Source organism: Saimiri boliviensis, chromosome 10 (genome assembly GCF_048565385.1).
Source record: "Saimiri boliviensis isolate mSaiBol1 chromosome 10, mSaiBol1.pri, whole genome shotgun sequence".
Classification (NCBI taxonomy): Eukaryota; Metazoa; Chordata; class Mammalia; order Primates; family Cebidae; genus Saimiri; species Saimiri boliviensis.
In genome coordinates this window covers 12,741,004-12,758,052 of record NC_133458.1, presented here as the reverse complement: position 1 = coordinate 12,758,052, position 17,049 = coordinate 12,741,004, and the positions used below count along the sequence as shown (strand labels likewise).

General features: G+C 34.2%; 1 pseudogene; it reads left to right on the top strand.

The window, feature by feature from the left end:
- LOC101042176 (putative C-mannosyltransferase DPY19L4 pseudogene) overlaps positions 1-5,219 on the top strand; it is a 29,334-nt pseudogene extending 24,115 nt beyond the window's left edge.
- The last annotated feature ends 11,830 nt before the right edge of the window (positions 5,220-17,049 follow it).

Below are 17,049 nucleotides of genomic sequence, written 5' to 3'. Positions count from 1 at the left end.
TCAGATTTTTGTGTAATTGACTTTATTTCTCCTTTCATGCTGCTAATTTGCTTTATATGTCTAGTAATCTGCAGTTTTCCATTCAAATGAAGAAATAAAGGACTAGATTAGTTGAGTTGTTTGTTGCATATCTCTTATGTTTTTGGGTATTAAGGCTAGACTTTTCCATTAATATTTTTTCTTGAATAAGGATGTTCAGTAGAGTAGTACAGAAGCAGAGCTTGTTAATTGGCTAACTTTCTTTCATACTGAAATGGCGTAGAACTGTCTTTAAAATGGAAGGCCCCTTAGTTTCAGAATTAGAAGCACTTTACTTTGGAATAATAACACACATTCGAGCAAAGTTAGTTCTATCTATAACGTTCTTTATAATTGTTTTGAGATGGACTTATTCAATCAAGTCCCCTTCCCACCCCCTCCTGCCACTAACTCTCTTTTTATGGTCGTGGAAAATGATGTTTCTTTGTATTGTGTCATAATTTCAGTCCTATTATCTCTGCTCATTCCAAATAGAAAAATTTTCTGAGTTTAAGCTCTACAGTTCAGGTTACCTTATTTTTGCATCTGTCATCTGCTATATCAGAATTTGAGAAATATATTCTCTTTTAATTTTATCAATATTATTTCATCTTTTACTTTTATAAAATTATAGAATTCCCCCAATATGTGTGCCCTTCACCGATTTTTTTTGCATTTATAGGTTTATCCCCGTTTTAATCATTTATTATTTCTATAGTGTCTTGAAGATAAAATCTAGACTAATACATTTGCTTAGTCTTTCATATTTCTGTGGAAGTATAAAGTATATGTTATTCCTAAATATGAATTAGTATGAATAAGAACTTGGAAGTTGTTTATCAAAATAATTAAAACTGTAAATGTGGAACTTGCAATTTTATTTTAGCAATTTATACTGAAGATTAAAGTTTTATTCATATATATAGTTACATAGATGTTCAATGGAGGGTTATTATAAAAGTTAGATCAGTAAAAAAGATTTAACAAAGGGAGACTATGTCATTAAAATATGGCACATATAATTTTAAGCTATAGAACTTATTTTTATAGTTGTACTCAATATTCTTACAGTAATTTTCAGTTCTTTCTACTTTATCATAAATATTATTTTTATAACTTCGATTACATTTACATTTCTTATTCATTTGCTTTAGATTTAAATTGTAGTTATTAACAATAATTTAAGAGAGTGTAACAGAACAAATAAAATACAAGTATGGCTGGCTATAACAAATTTAAATATGCGAAGTTCATCTTATAGAAGTAGAGAGGATAGATACTAGCAGGAATGTGACATACACTGATTTATACAATGATGATCAAAGTTTGGTTCAAAAATATATAGAAGGTTAGACAAAAGTGGATAACCTTTTGCATGAAATTAAACTTAAGCAGGAATTCATCATGTGATTAATATTCAAAAGTGTACTATTATATATATAATCTAATCTGATATGACAGAAGTCTTAGAATAATTGCTTTAAAAGTAATTCACTAAAAAACAAAAGCAGCAAACAAAAAAGAAACAAAACAAACAAACAAAAAATGCTGTTCTTCTAAAGAGCTCTTACATTGACCCTATTTTGGGCAATAGTTTATGGTTCATTAAAGGAATGTCTTCAATACACTACAATGATGCCTTATATATATTTCGTTTTTGGAGAACCTGCTCTGCCAGACTCTGAATTCTCTCATGGTTTTGTAAACCCGGTTTCTAAATCCAGAATCACAAGCCTAGATGTCTCCATTCTCTGTGGATGGGTTTTCATTTGATTTACTCAGGTGTCTTTCTTTTTCTTCTTTCTTTCTTTCTTTCTTTCTTTCTTTCTTTCTTTCTTTCTTTCTTTCTTTCTTTCTTTCTTTCATTTCTGGGCTTTAAATTAAAAGGACTCTAGTCTTCTCTACTTTCTTTAGCTTAGTATGTCACAAATGAGAAGTGGAAGACTAAGTCTCTTGAAACCTGATTCAGTACTTCTCCAGAGCTCAGTAAGAGGAAAACTTAGAATTTGTTGCCATTTCAGGATTTTCAGGTGAATTCCATGTAGACTTTAATCAGTCAGAATATGAAAAAGAGGAAGAAATAAAAATTATGTTTGCAGATATTCACTGATTGTAGAAATATTATTTATTATATAATATATGATTTCTGTGTTAGGACTATTATAATAATGTATTACATGCCAGGTGGCTTATAAATAGCAGACAGTTCTAACAGTTTTAGAGACTGGAAGTCTGTGATCAGGGTTCCAGCATGTTCAGGTATTGGTGAGATCCCACTTGCGGTTTGTAAACTATCAACTTTTTTTTGTATCCTCATGTGGCAGAATGAGAGCAAGCTTGCTCTCTGGCCCCTTCTTTTCAGGGCACCAATCACAATCCCATTTGTGACCTAATCTGCTCCCAAAGGCTCCACCTTCAAATACCATCCCACTGGAAATGATATTTCAACATATGCATTTGTAGAGGACACAAACATTCAGTCCATAACAAGATAATATTTATTACATGGTATATATCATATATATTATGTATGATTACATATAATGTGATATTTTCCATCCAATTTTTATTGAAATGATTACATATACTAGCAAGATGAAATATTAGCCAAGAAAGAAAGAAATGGGACTGAGAAAAAGTAAATCCAAGAGAAACAAACTTGTAAAGCTGTGTATAAAAAATACCAAAAGAATATCTAATGAAATAAGCATCATCATTAATTTTCATAAAGTTGCTACATAAGGACAGTGTAAAACAACAAATTGAATTTCTACATACCATTGAGAAATAAAATTTGTAGAAATTTATAATAATCACAGTCACAGTTATATTGAATATCTAGAAATGATCCTAAATTTATATAACACTGCTTCATAAAAAATTATGAAACAAATTGATAATTTAAAGAACTAAGTAAATGGACAAAATATGTTACCATCATAGATTTGAAGACAGCAATTTAAAGATGGCAATTCTCCTTAAACTTCTTAAATATAAATTCAATCAAAATTTTCCCAACAATGCATTTCTATGTATTTTCTATTTAAAAAACTCATAAGTTAATCTCATTATCCTGGGTTAGGCAAAATTTCTTAAGGTGTTTTTAACATAATGTTTCTCAAAGTTATTTAACTACAAACTAGTGTGTGTGTGTGTGTGTGTGTGTGTGTGTGTGTGTATGCGCAACACATTAATACATTGGGAAAATATCTTTTTTTTCTGAAACCCTTTGGTAAAAGCTACTTTGAGTTATCTGCTTTATTATCTAATTAGCACAGGACAATCACCAGAATTATAGAACCGTGATTATCAGCTGAATAGGTTTACAAGAACAGTTCAGAGCATAAAGCCTGACCGGAGTCTAGTGAAAACATCGAAACAGCAAAGTGCCATTTCCCACAAGAAGATCATAAGTTAATGTATGTTGGCTGTTGGTCAAGATCCATTTCTAGTGTGACAAGGTTAGCTGCACTCAAGAAAGTATATACGGAGCAATTTATGTCACCAAGAAGCATTAACCAGGGAATTGCATAAGATTTTGCTTAGCTCTTCTGTAAGATTTTTATTACTAGAAAAACACTGATTAAAATATATATTTGCCATGGTGGCCAGGAGTGGGCCTGGAGAGGCCGTGTGGTTCAGAGACTCGGAGGGAGGGAGACTCCTGCCACACACCAGCCAAGGGGTGCGGCGGAGGAAGAATGACCCAAAGTACAACTGTGCCAAAGAAAAAAGCCAAAGTCTTCAGAAAATAAGGAATCTGCTAGAGAAAAATCAATGACATTCCAATTCCTGAAAGAGCTCCAAAAGGAGCTTGAATGGAAAATCACATTTCAGGCTGACAGTGCCATGTATTAGTCCTGTCATAAAGATATGCTAAAGACACCTTCATTTGCAAGTCTGGCACACAATAACAAAGCTGTATCTCTGAAGACTATAAATGCAGTGCAGCAAATTTGTATTTATCCAAAACTTATTGCCAGCATTTTCTGTCAAACCACTGCTAGCAATGAGACTATTGAGCCAATGTATTCCTGTGTTGGCATTGTTTTTGGATCGCGAAGAATGTATGTTCCTGCCTTACTTGTTACAAGTTGGCTTATGAGTGGAACACAGCTAGTGGGAATGCTTACTGTTGCATGCCTCATTATTAATGGGGTAGATGCAACAAGAATGGATACTCCATTATTTTAAGAAAAAAACTGGGCACTACCATATTTTGCATGCCAAGTTGCTGCCCCTACAGGATATTTAAAAAGCAACTTAAATGCTTATGGAGAGAGGTTTTGCTCCTTGCTGCTGAGTGCTTCACCTTACACTTTATGATGATGTGGAGTATGACTACTATCTCCTGTTTCTTCAAGCAGTGTTTCTATTCTTGCTAGATAGCTTTCTGCTGGAGCAATGACAAGGTTTATAAGGATTATACAATCTATATATTTTATGTCTTTCTGGGATATTTACTGTAGTTTGAGAATTCAGCTTTGTTGGTATTTCCTTTGTTAAGTTTAGTATCAACCTTAATGGTTGCTAAGTGCCTTCAACAGGATGTGAAGAAATAACTGTGGCTAAAATAATGCAAGTGATTTTTACTTGGTGTGTACTCTGACAGTGACATTGAATATTATAATGAAGATGTTTGTCCAGCACAAAGAAAATAAGCACATGCTGAAATTCCTTGAAGTAAAATTTGAACTGAACATGACTCAGAATTTTACAGTGATTTGGTTGCAAATCACTGACAAGAATCCCTGCAAGCACCATCTCAGGATTTTAATTTTTTTGCAATTAGCACAGTCTTCTTTATTATCTTTCTATATTCTGTGTTAATTATTTGTTTTCTTTCTATACTGCAAGTTATTTTTAGGAGGATTAATGGTAGGTTACTGAAAGAAACTGTTACTCTTGATGATAGATGAATTGGAGAGAGGCCAGAAATAATTTCTCATGTAATTCACACTATTTTATTGGGTTCTTTTGTGATGGTTATAGAAGGCTTGAAATACATCTGGATTCCTTATGTGTGCATGTTAGCAGCATTTGGTGTTTGTTCTTCTTAACACTGTATGGTGCATTTCAAGTGGCTTCCATCAAGAACCATACACCCAATGCTGTTGGTGATTTGCGAAGAAGGTGACAGGCTAATCTACTCAAAATATAGGAGATTTTATTATGTCAAAATTAACTTTCTTCGTATGTGAATTATCACTAGAGTTTTCTGGAACAGGCCCTACTTCGTATATAAAATCACCACTGTGATATCCTTCCAATTTTGAAAAATAACAGAGCCTTCATTTCAAAGACTACCTGAAGTAAAATGCAGTTTTCTTCTACCTTCCTTAGTGTCTTTTGCAAATTAGAGTATGGGGATTTGAAATATTGCTGCCTCTTTCTCCCTCTTGCTCTTAACTAGATCCAGTGTTCTGTGGGAAATAGAAGATCAAGCATTACTGTCCTTTGATAAAATGTGATATCTATTATTCTGCAATATTCCAAACAGATGTCTTCCTTACTATTACATGGTCTTTCACACTTTTACTGATTGCAATATTTTCCTTGTAAAATCTTTATTCCATTATAATATTGATCTTTAATTTGGATATATTCAACTTCAGAATATATTTCTCAAACATAATGTAACGAATATGTAATGTGACATAATTATTTACTAGAAAGAATTATTCCTACCTTTAAGCAAGTTTCTAAAGGTGTGTCATGATTTATAACAGCTGGAGTTTTAGTATAAAAAACTAATTTCAATGTTAGCTGAAAATATGTGGCATTTAAATTAAAATGGAAATCATATAAAGGGAAGTGATTTTTAAGAATGCACACAAAGATATATCCAGAATTATCATGATACTGTTCTCATCATGTGCTACTTGTATAAATGAGCACTTTCTTAGTAATACAAAGTGCATAATTATTGCATTTTATATTTTATGACTATTTAGTAAGTGATAACTTTTTTCACATATGCCTGTGAATTTGATACCAATTTGATCATGATAAAACAATAACTGTTGCCTCTAATATTTTTTAAATGAACATTTATGTGAATGTTGCTCATGTTTTTTAGAAAAATACTGATATTGGGTATACAATTTATTCATGTTTTCTACCAGTGTATTAAGCAAAACATTAAATGTTTACCAGAATAAAAATATGTGCCCTAAAATGAGCAAGAATTTCTGGGGATGCATGCAGATACTCTTAAACATACCTGTTCAAAGAAATATATTTATTATAAAACACAACTGATGTTATTTATGGAACTGATGCAGTCTTTAACATCAAGAAAAGAATGATGATTATAATAAAATTTACAACACTGCTTCACAGTCTAAATTCTATGTTCCTTGAAGTTAAATATTTTTATATTTTTTTATCATCTACTAAGAGAAACTTTCAAATAATTAATTTGGCCTTATAACGAGATTCAGGATAGATGTAGCCTATAGATGTATCATTTTAATAAGGTGGGGTTACATGTTTAGTTTTTCCTTATGTTCTTGCTCAGTGAACAGATTTTCAAAATTTTCACTTGTCAGAGTGCAGCAAAAATTCACATTTTCAGTACACTCTTACCTTAGAAGAGAGCATTTCTCCATTGTCTTTATTTTCTGTTATACATATATTGTAAAAGTATAGGCATTCTTAGACTAACTCAAGGATGCTTTTCTCTTTTGGAACTTAAGAATTGTTTAATGGTGATATCATGTATCTGCTAGATTAGTTTCAGTGGTTCTCATGTCACTCTTAGAGATAATTTTTTAACTATATTAAGATAGTTGCAGACCATGTACTTCAGGTTAACTGTGTACATCTGAGCAGTGAGTCACTAGTATTCCACTTCGAGCCTTCTGAAAATATTACCATAGTTACCTAAGTACTCAGTGAATAGTCACATGGTAGCACGTGTGATTAGAGCATATAAAACAATATAATTTAAAAATCATCTTCCATATTTTGAAGGGGAAATAGAACACCCTACTTTTTATTTAGTGTGGAATATTTAATTGAATTTTTATTGATTTATATAATAATGATCACATATGCTGAATTAGATTTGGTGGCTGTGTTTTGGTTACATATTGGTAAGCTGCTTTTACTTCTTTCTGTCAACTTGTTTCTTAAATAAAATTGATCTGGAAAAATGTTAAAGATATATTTGCATAACTTATGCATATGTTATTAACAATATTCTAGGATTAAAGTAGTCCATGTTTACCTTTCTAACAGGAACCAGACAGCAAAGGGTGCAGCCTAAGCATTAGACATAGAGCACCATACCCAGTACTCAGGCCAGAGGCTGGAGATAACTTAGAGGCATCTTTCCTGCCTAGCTGACCAGGCTCCCTGAAGGAACCATTCAGACTTGCCCACAAACTCAAAGTGACCCATTTGCTATTCTGTTACATACTGCAAGTTCTCCGTCTCCCCCTGTCTCCAGCCCTCTCCCTCTCCCTCTCTCTACCTAACTCCTCTTTCCTGCCTCATGTGATCCAAGATTGGATCCTCCCTGCATCCTCCCTGACAAGGACCTATAAATAATAAATCTTTGAACCTCATTCCTGATATGGTGGTGTATTGAATTGGTGCCTTGCATCTGAGGAACTAGGGAATACCCTAGTCTCAGTTTTCTCTGCTATGCTAAGGTGACACAAGATGAGGCTCCCAGCACCAGAGCTGTGGTCAGATGAGAGCCACAAGGCGGGGTCTGCTGTGTAAGCAAGTTTCTCATGTGAGGGACTGCCTGGTCACTGGCTGGACAGTTGAGCATTAGGCCATCCACCAGGTAAAGGAAGCATTCTGTGAAAGGCACTCTGTAAACACCTACATCCAGCAACTCTATACAAGAGTTGCTAGCCATGTCGTACTAAAAGCTGAGTTTAGCTGGAGTCTCTCAAAGCAATCCTATTCAAAATAGATTACATGAAAGGCATTTTGTACCAGCCTCTATGTCTAGATCCATCCCTTATTTTTTCCAAAATATTCATAATGGTTTTAAGCCTCACATATCTACTCTATAAACTGGGGATGATGTTAATTGCCCTTAATTAAATGATAGAGATGTGGATTTTCTTATTGAAGCTATGTCCTTTAAATAAGCATTACATGGTAACAAAGGAACAAAACAGCAAGAGTCATTACTTAAATTTGCAAGCACAAAGGCAATTCCCTCTTTAGAGTGGCTCGTTCATGAAACAATCTACTATCCTGGATTCCATTCAAGGAGAAGTAGCCTTGTAAGTAGGCTTACATGACACAAATTGTTCATTTGATGCAGGTACTGACACATTCAACTGACTGACTGGAGGATTCTAGAAGTCGTGTAACACAGAGACTTCTCATGGGGAAGGAGTGGTTCATGTACTCTGGGGCTAAACAGTATTAGCCTGTGTGTCTCTCAGTCATCACTAAGTCATGGGGTTCAGAGGGTGCATGTATGTAACAGCGAATTTCCCATCTATGTAATACCCCATTTCTTACACTGGGCCTCTTCCATCTCCAGTTTACATGTGAATCATCTGTGTTCCCCTTCCATTTCTCTTGCTGTTAATCACATTTTAATATAAGACACTTGAAAGATAGATATAGTTAGAATAATATACTTGAAAGATAAAATATTCTCATGGATTTTATTATTTGCCTTGATGTTACTAATTGTTAGAACTTTTGTAAGTATGTGAATATGCCTAAAATAATGCATACCAAAAATATAATAACAGCCAAAGTCTTTAGCATTTATTATGTGCCAAATATTGTGCTAAGTGCTTTACATGTATAATATCGCTGAATCCAAATTTGGGCAGCATGACAATCATCCTTATTCAAATAATAAAAATGTGAAGGCCACAGAAATTGAATATGCTACCCAGAGTTGCACAAGTTTTTTTTTTATTTTTTTATTTTTTATTTTTTATTTTTATTGCATTTTAGGTTTTGGGGTACATGTGAAGAACATGCAAGATTGTTGCATAGGTACACACATGGCAGTGTGGTTTTCTGCCTTCCGTCCCCTCGCCTGTATCTGTCCTTTCTCCCCATGCTATCTCTTCCCACTTCCCCACCCCCCCGTCCCTCCCCATTTCCCCTCAATGATCCGCAGTGTGTAGTGCTCCCCTCCCTGTGTCCATGTGTTCTCGTTGTTCAACACCCGCCTATGAGTGAGAATATTCGGTGTTTGATTTTCAGTTACACAAGTTTTAAATAAAGCCAGGCTTTAAACTAAGATTTGCCAAAATCTAAGTATCAAGTTTTTTTTTGTGCCACTAGATCATGTAGTAACCTCTATACCACACAGTGAAAAATGGGCTTTCCAAAACTATGGGGTAAAATCCGTATGTGCAAGACACTTATTTTAGATAACCACAAACTGTTATTTATATGATGCACTGTATCATTAATTTGCAGGAAAAAAATTACAATTCTATTTCAAAATAATTGTAGAGTCTACCAATAAAGCAATAGAGCCAATAAATTAAAAAAAATAAAAGGATTTGTGTCATAATCTCAGTTTTTTGTCACTAAATGAATTTGGACACTTTGATGAATCTGAGACCATTATGTTTTAAAAATGTTGCAAGCTTTTTGAAATGCTATTCAAATAATCTGAAGTTTATATATACAACTATGTTTAATATTAAAGGCATACTGGTTAATAATGATAGTGCCTGAGATTGTAAATGTTGCTTTAAATACAGGGTGTGAAAGTTGTTAACAATATTAAATAAAGGATTAACTGTACATGGTATACTTTAGAAAGCTGTTACTAAATTTATGACTTCCATGAAGGTCAGTCCATGTTTCGCACCATTTCACCTGACAAGGAAGGTTCTGCCTTAGGCTTACTGAGAACTGCCTACTACTGTTTTCAATTTAATAAAATCTCTATAACAGAATTAAATTCTATCATAATTATATCTATTATCTATCTATAGGTAAATAATTAGAATCTATTTTAAGAACATGATATAATAATATACATTTAAAATATATTCATATCTACATAATTCAAATAAATTAACAAAACATGCATATGTCAATATTCTTACTAAGTTTCAATCTTCTTGCTGTTAAAAGGAGATTTTGTATTATGCTTGCAAGGCAAATTTCTATGAACCAGGACCACATCTATCATTTTCTAAGTCTAAGTAAGATATTTTTTGGAGAAGAGGCATAATCACTATCATTGGTACATATATATCAAAATGTCATAAAAATCCTGTGTATATTTTTGTGACTATCAAAGTTTGAATATGCTGAGATTCAGTTTTTTTTATGCTAGTGATTTAAGGGATTGTATACGTGGCTGAAGTCATAAAAATTAGTGGGCTAGAGCCTACTAACAAAAAATACTACCAGGATATAAATTAGATCCTTTGTAAAGGGCACTGTTGCTACAAATACCCAAAATGGATTTAAATATCCAAATGGATTTAAAATTACAGAAATAATAGTGCATCACTTGATTCTCAGAAACATGAGACATTTCTAAATACTTCTAAAAATTTCTGTCCTCAGTTCTCTACCTTTTTAAAAAAATGTGTTACTATATAGAATCTGTCCTATAGACCTATATCTTAACAGTTTATAATTTTCTGTATTTGATTGGTTATTTGGAAAACCCAAAGCAAACATAATTGAGAAATCATTATTTGGTTTGAATATCATATATACCTGTACTATGAAATTATGGAAATATTGAAGGCCATAATGCAGTTAAGATTCTCATATATTAGAAATATATTAGAAAATATTTTAACCATTTCCCATCAAAGAACCAAAAGAAACATGTTAAAACAGACATTTTTACTACTGAAACATGTTCAACAGGTTTTTAGTCAAATTAAAATTCACAAAGATTTTAAGTGCTTACTATGTTTCAGTAACGTGGAAAAATATAGGTAAGAAATATTCTCTTGTATCAAAGAATTTATAGTCTCTTAAGATAAAGAGTAGGGTGGAGTAAGTGACAAGGAAAGTACATAAAGCAAAGTGCTATCATAGACTAAAAGATAACAACTAAACAACTAACCCAGACTAAGCAGAAGGAGGCTGGGATGGATTTTAGGAATATCAATCTGTACATTATTAAAAACTTATTCAGCTGGGCACACCAATCATCTGCCTTTCTGATGTTTTGTTTTTGTTTTTGTTTTAATCTAGAGGATATAAATATAGTGCCTTGTACCTTGTAGTTAACTAATCATCCAGTGAATGCTTTTTACTCTATACCTGTTAATATAGACCAAACCAGACCTATTTGATTTCACTTAGAAAAAAAAGGTGTCATTTACTTTCCTGGAAGGTACATGAACCCTCTGGCTCTCTCTCAAAATGTAACGTATAGGAAGCTGTATAATTGTATTCTTCCAGAAGACATCACGCTAGTTTCTGCTATTAATGGTAGCATTCTGATTGGACTCTGTAAGCAGGATGTATTGAATATCTCAGAAGCCTTGGTAAGATAATTAGATGCCTAAAAATGAGAAATGGAGCCCTTTAAAAATTCAATTTCTGACCTTTTGTTTAAGTTTCAAGGTTTTCTTCAGTCTGAGCAATGAAAACATATCTGCTCCAAGGTAAATGGTAGGAGGCTATATCTGAAATCTACAACCAAGAAAATAGCACTGTGCCTTGTGGGGCTCTTTGAAGTTCTGAGGCAACATACGACAATGTTAGGTATGCTACTCCAACATATTTACCAAGAAACTCTGACGCTCACTGTTTTGACTAGGCCAGAACAATACAAGGCTCTAGAATTCTGAAGCAAATTGTACTGCCACTGGGCCAGTGGCATTTACAGGAGATTTACTGGTATATCAAAGATGTGTGGCCATTAGTGTTATATGGAAAAGCATTATATTTAGGAAAACTTCAGTATATATTCTTATGATGTGGATGTAAGCTGCTCCATATTCTTAAGATAACTTTTATCTGTTTGACATACAAAAAAACAGCAAAAAAGTAATTTCTGACTTCATAAGAGGTCCTACTAGCAGTAAAAAATTTGATTCGGGTCGCCAACATACCGTGCAAATCTGAGCGGCCTGTCATGATCCGGCTATTATCTAACCACAGAAGCCATCTATTTTGTCATTTGCAGTAGCACCTATGGTCAAGTAAGGGAGTATATACAATGTTGGGCTTGAACAACTCCTGAAAACACAACTAAGTTACATGAAAAAGAGGTTCAAAGTCCAATAAATCTACTTTTATTTTATTTTTAAATTGAATTTCAATTTTCATTAACAAATAATAGTATATATATATGGGGTACACTGTGATATTATGATACAGTATACACTGTGGAATGATTAAATCAAGCTAATTAACACACCTATTACCTCACACACTTGTCATGTCTTTGTGACCAGAACATGTAAAATCTACTCTTCGCAATTTTGAAATATACAATAAATTAATTATAGTCACTATGTTGTACAATAGATCATTATACCTTATTCTTCTGTTTAAGTGAAAATTTGTACCCTTGGAGTAACATCTTTTCTTCCCCTGATTCATTCTGCCACCAGTGTTTGGTAACAAGCATTCTGCTCTGTGTTTTTATGAGTCTGACACTTTAAGATTGCACATAGAGGTGAGACCATATAGTGTTTGTCTTTCTGTGCCTGGCTTTTTCACTTTTCATAATGTCTGGTAGATTCATCTATATTGTTGTAAATGACACATTTCTTTCTTTACAAAGGCTTTGTGTTGTGTATATCTACCCCATTTTCTTTATCCATTCATCTACTGATGGGCACATAAATTGTCTCCATATCTTGGCAATTGTAAACAATGTTGCAATGGACGTGGGAGTCAGACATCTCTTCAAGATACTGATTTCTTTTCCTTGAGATTTATATTCAGAATCTATATCTGGATCATATAGTAATTCTATTCTTAGTTTTTTGAAGAAATTATAATTTTTTCCAAAATTGATACACTAATTTATATTCCCACTGACATTATACAAGGCTCCTTTTTCTCCACATCCTTGCCAACACTTGTTACCTGTTATCTTTTTAAGGATAGCCATTCTAACAGGTGTGGGGTCATAACTTATTCTGGTTTCAATTTATATTCTCTGATTATTAGTGATGTTGAGCATTTTTTCATACACATGATAGTCATTTCTATGTCTTGAGAAATCTCTCTAGGTCATTTGTTTTTTTTTTTTTTTTTTTTTTTTTTTTAGTGGGTTTGTTTGTTTCCTTGCTCCTGAGTTGTTTAACTTTATTATACAGTGTGGGTATAAGCCCCTTATCAGATATAGGATTTGGAATATTTTTTCCCAATCTGTAGATGGTTTATTTTAATGGTTAATTGTCATTTGCTGTGGAGAACCTTTTTAGTTTGATGTAATCCTATTAGTCTATTTTTGCCTGTGCTTGCTTTTGTTGCCTCCCCCCATCCCCCCACCAAAGCATGGTCACATCCAATGAATATTGGATATAAATGGTTCTTGTTTATAAATGGTTCTACATCTATGCTGGTGTATTAGTTATCGAGAGACACAGAACCAATAGGATATATAAAGCTAGAGTGAGATTTATTATAAAGAATTGGCTTACACATGTATGGAGGCTGAAAAGTCTTAGCATCTGCCTTATGCAAACTGGAGAATCAGGAACACTGGGGATGTAAATTCAAATTTCAGTTTAAAGACTTGAGAAATGGAGGTGTCTATGGTGTCAGTTCCAGTTCAGTGGCAGAAGAACTTTATCTCAGCTCAAGCAGCCAGGTTAAGACAGAAAATTCAACCTTCCTCCACCTTTTTGTTCTAATCATGTCCTCAGTGCATTGTTGATGCTTACTCAGTGCAATCTACTTTACTCATTCACCAGTTCAAGTGCCGCTGTCTTCAGGAAACACCCTCACCGACACACCCAGAAATAATGTGATATAACCAGGAATCTGGGAATTCCTTGGCCCAGTATAGGTGACAGATAAAGTTCCCCATCATAGCTAGGAACACCTAAAAGTAAATGACTGTAGTATTATGTTCTTGCTCAGTCATGATGCAGAACAATGGTGAAAGAAAAGCTGCCAATGGGAAGAACTCGAAAGAGTATACCTGGTAGTTCAGTTTGCTTGGAAAAGAGGTGAATAAATGTCAGATTCACGCTGTTTTATGAGGAGTGACTAATGATTTGGTTAGATGGTGGTGGACTTAGAAGGAAAACTATTGGAACACAGCTTACCCAGAAGCCTGGGAGGATGTCACAGATCTCACAAAATGGGCACAAAACACAAGGATATTTTCATCTTTTGTAAATGCCCACCAAATGGCAACTACTGCAGATCAGGCTCTTGGTAATCACATGGAAACGATGGCCCATTATACAGACATCAGTGGACCTTCCTGCCCAGCCATGCTAGTAATTGCTTAAAGGGCTGCTGAACCGAGTGGCTGTGGAAGTGGCTCCGGAAGCAGGCTTGAACTCAACAGCATGCATTATGTGCTATAGCTATTGGTGAGTTCCCAACCTGTCAACACCGTAAAGTGGCACTGAGCCACCAATATGAAATGTTTCCCAAGTGAACAAGCCAGCACCTGGTGACAATTTTATTCCATTGGGCCACCCATCACAGAAGAGGAAGCAATTTGCTCTTCTTGGAATAAATAGTTATTCTGGAAATGGATTTGTCTTCATTGCCAGCAGTGATCCTGCCAAAACACCATTCATGATTTTGGAGATTGCATTACTCACTATCAGGAAATTTTCCACTGCATTTCTTCTGAAAAAGGGAATTATTTTAAAGCAAATGAAGTTCAGCAATAGGTCTTTGTCAGTGGAATTCATAGTTCCATATACTCCGGCCCCTGCCTAATTGAAGAGTGGAATGCACTACTGGCCTGATAGAATGATGGAAGGGCTTCAGAAGACAGAACACCTTTCAGATATCAGGTTATATCCTATGTGCAGAAGTTAAGTTCCAGATCTTATACACCAAAAGTGCTTCTGTTTCTCCCATAGCTACACTTCATGGGTTCAGGATCTAAGGAATGGAAGTAGAAGGTTTTTCTCCCATTGCTATACTGAATGAACTACAACTGTGGCCTCCTAATGGTTTAGAAGTCTTAGCTCCCTAAGGAGAAATGTTCTTACAAGGGACACACCAGGAACAATGTCAGAAGGAAGATGAGAACTATATTTTTCAGAATATCTTATCCTTCACGTTAGAGTTTGCCAACAAGAAGAAATTATATGCGATTCTAAAGTTGGGGGAAAATAAGTTGAATCCACAGTTTTCTGGAGAGGTTTATACACAGATAAGGGTATTGGTTACAAGTTCTTACATTACACGTTTTAGTTATTTTTGTCTAAATCCGATATTCAATATACTGTGACATTTTATTTGACTGTATCTTGATATTTCAGCATTTTATTTTTATCAATTTGTTTCATTGAACTATTATAGTAAAGAATTGTGAGATCTCACATTATTATTCCTTATATTCAAAAACTTTACTGGGTATTTAAAAAATCTTACCAATCCCCCACAATAATAACAGGTCAAAATCTAAAATTATATTCTTTCATTCAAAACTTGTTTGTTATCCCTGTGTTCAATAGCATGAATAGTCTATGAACATCTAAATATTTTAAGAAATCCAGTTCAAATCCTACCTCTTTCATGAAAATTTTCCTTACCATTATTTTTCTCTAAATCTATAATTCCCCAGCCCACAGCACAGCCTACATTGCACAATACAGTGGCTATACTTTTCCTAAAACATATTAAGCATGTATTGTGCTATTGGAATGCTAGCTGTATTAAATGTTGCTGGTGAGACTTGACAGGGAGAAAATGGAGTCCAGTATACTGCTCTAAAAACTTACCATTTACCCTATTTCCCCATTAGTAAGTTTATTGGAAAGAAAACCCAAAGACTGAATAGCAGGAAAGTGATTTTCAGATAGACTATTTGGTCATCTTCAGAGATAATGAACAAGAAGTGAGTCACTTACCTCAGGAAAGTCAGGCTACTCCACAGAAAGGTCACTAAACATAGAAGTAAGAGATACATAGTCCTGGCAATACAGTACTCTGACAACTTTCCCTTCCATTGTACTCTGAAGCATCTGATTGACTCAAGAAAGAGATATTATCTAAATTAAAAGCACATGCAGCGTATTACCTGGATGTCCAGGATGCCTCCCCTATACGGCAGCAGCTAGAGTCCTGCCTTACATACCAGCAACATCTGCTGAGAGTGAAATGGAGTGATGTAAAAGCCCCATAACATCACCTTTCCTGATTTTGCCTCAGGCTGAATATCAACATTTATCTGTTTGTAAGTGGTAATGATTGAAGGATTTATGGTAGGAATTTCAACATCATTTTATAGTCTTCTGTAGAGGTAGAAATCTAAGAAAAGAATTTTTGATAAACTAGTCCATCCTTGAGGAGTGATATTTCATTTCCATTTATTGCAAATATGTGGTTCTCAAAATGAAATAAAATTCAGCCCAGGAGCAGCCAGAGAGCAATGAAAAGAAACAGCAGCAATTCCCTTTTTCTGGTTTTAGCAGCTCGTATTTGCTCATTTCTCCAGACACTTTCAGACCTAGCAGATAACTGTGAGACTGAAGATTGCACAGCAACAAAAATTACTGTCATGGTTACCTAACATAACTGAGAACAAAAGGGTTGTTCTGATTGTTAATGGAGATCATAGTACCCCAAAAAGAGGCAGGTAAGAAGTGATCTGAAAAGGAAAGATACCCGGTCCTTATCCCAACTTGATTCTTCAATAAATTCTCTATTTTCTGGGGAGAAAACTTTTCATTTTTGTTATATGCCAAACAGCATCTTCTGATGAAAAGCCGGAACCAAAAGAGTGCCTCTGGGAATGACCTTTGGGACAAAAAATTTAAAATAAAAAATTAAAAAAACCTAACCTGGCAGTTAGTTGTAAAGGCTAAACTACATTTCGTTGCTAGTTTCAGCTCTACTACAGAGAAGTCATTTAATAAAGTCTTTTTAAAAATCCCATTAACACCGACATAAATG